Source organism: Aethina tumida, chromosome 3 (assembly GCF_024364675.1).
Source record: "Aethina tumida isolate Nest 87 chromosome 3, icAetTumi1.1, whole genome shotgun sequence".
Taxonomy (NCBI): Eukaryota; Metazoa; Arthropoda; class Insecta; order Coleoptera; family Nitidulidae; genus Aethina; species Aethina tumida.
Window position 1 is genome coordinate 31,779,407 of NC_065437.1, and position 2,696 is coordinate 31,782,102.

Below are 2,696 nucleotides of genomic sequence, written 5' to 3' on the forward strand. Positions count from 1 at the left end.
TGTGCGTCGCTGGGACCGCGAAGTAGAAATAAAGGAACATCCCTCAGAACTGGCGTCCAACCGCGTATTCTGAGTGCGCACACGCGGTATAAATATCATCCAAATGATATTTATTGAAAGTTGTTCAATTTTTTAATACGCTCCAACTGGTCCCTAATGTCGAAAGTTTTTTGGATCGATATGGGATACGATTTTCGACGTAAGCCTTTTAAGTTTGGAAAAAAATTCTTTGTATTTGAGTTTTTAATGCTTCAGCGTTTTGGGTGTCGGATAATAAATCTAGAAATCTAAACATTTAACGATGTAATTTTAAGCAGAACATGTGTAGTGTCAATTTTACTATTTATGAAAACTAATTACAATTTTATGTAAATAAGTTTCAATAAAAGTAAAGAATTTTAAATACAGCAAATTAAAATGGTGGTTGAAATTTTTACCGAAATGTTTAAAAGTATTTTGTGTTAAATTTAATCATAATCCATGATTGATAGTGTCTGGTGTGAATAGAGCTCAGCACGTTCGCTTCAAGTAACATGTTTTTTGCACAATAAAGCACATGACATGTATAAGAAACAATTCATTTAGTTGATGGATATAATGGGTTTGTATATTAACGGGTATGTGTATGTTTCTCATTTTTTCATCTAAATTTTCTTGTTTAAAGTTTGACAGTTGGTACAAAAGTACTTATTAATATTAACGGTTTCAGATATTTTCAGAACATACATGTATAATTAAAGTCTGACGAATTAAGTAATTAGCTATTCCGTGTAATTAACCAAGAAATTTAAGTTTGAATTTTGATTAATATATAATACCTGAAAATTTAATAATCTGGATATTATGAATATATATAACTTCCTTGAAATTCGTACCGTCCTTGTTTAAGCTTAGCACAATTATTTAATACATTATTAATACAAGTTGATAATTATAATTTAATAAGAAAGTCTTTTGGCAAGCACTTTTTATTCACAAATTTTTTATCTTTTTAACAGGATGACAAAATTAATTTATTATTAGTTAGAAATTCATTAGAAGACTTTTATTATTCCTTCAAACTACACGAGAAACTTTCATTTATCTAGAAATTTAATAATAAAACCCTGAGGGAAATTTTGCAGCACCGCTGCTAAACTAGAAAAATAGTTCAACGATATACCATAGTTACATATGTGCAACTTCCTGCAAAGTATTTGCTTTGAATCGATCTCGTCAAGGGAACATCACCCTTGAAGCAATGATTTATGTCGATTGTGCAAAACTGAAACTTTTAAGTGTGAAATTAAACTTTTTGTTTATTAACAGTTTCGGAATCGAACCAATTTTCTGCCTGAGGGATCCTATTGTCAGCTTTTTGTTGGGTTTTTGAAAATGTTTCTCCGTAGACAAAAACATAATTAAAGAATCAAATCTAAAAAATATATGCCATAATAAACACAGTTCAATCAGAAAGAAAAATGAGAACACGTTTCCTTTACGTTCCATATAAATATATTCATTCAGTCTGTTACAGTTGCATGTATAGTCTCAGAATATGAATGATGATGTGGGGAATATTGATAGATCAAAGCTCATGGTTTCTCTGAGCGGGTATCAATGCGACCCGCGGCCCGGCAGTCAAAAAGTATGAATTCTGACCACGTACACGGACCCATTCTCTCCGGAGACTGTTGTTTCAGTATACCGAACCGTATGTGTGATATGGGCTTATAAAAGCCTAAAATATAGTACTCGGAAATATCAAACACTAATCTAAAGTAACGGCCTTTTATTGTATCCGGTTTTGTCCTATAAACATTTCTTCCTTTTATTATTCTTTCATTGGTGTAACAAACTGCCTTGTTAGTTTTACACTCTGTGCGGGAATAACAATGCGCTTTCAATTCGTTTATTGTGATCGATATTAAACTGAATATTCGTTTTTTTTATTTCAATGAAATCGAGGCCTATTCTTTTTTAAATATCCTTCAAATGTTCATTTTACTTGGGGTTTTAAAATTATTGCATTTCTCTCTGATACCCAATATGAAATATGTATCTAAAAGAAAGTTTTAAAATTATACGTTTCAATATATTAAGGTACTTTAGTTGGAGAAATCTAAAACATAAACCTTTACTTGATATTTTATTCAGGAATTTTCAAACTTTACGTTTGTGTTAGAAGTTTAAAGTGCGACCTGAGGCTCTTATATCCGTTGATAAAGGGAAAATAATTTAACAAAACCAATAATTTATGAGATTTACGAAGTTTACAATACTTTTTTTTTAATCCATGACATTAACTAACTAATCCGAAACTTTACCTCATTTAATTTCAAGTAAATCGATCTAACAAATTCAAACGGTCAAATACCCTAATAAGTGTGCCCCTTTTAACCTGGTGATACGCAAATACGTTAAACCATATTTACATGAACACTTTTCACTAAAACAGAAAGATGGATCAATACAGGTAAACGCCTCTGTTTAATATTAAGCCACTTAAATGTAAAATGTACAACCGAGACTAATAAGCAACGTTGCGATTAATCCTGCAAAACCATTAACACGTGCGGCCTCCGAGACAACATTCAACACATTATAATTCATTATCTGAGATTCCGATCTGTGATTTAATTGTTGTTTACGCTTCCCACATACACTCCGTACGCACATTTTGCCAGGACAAGCAGAGTGTTAATTAAAAGGATGTC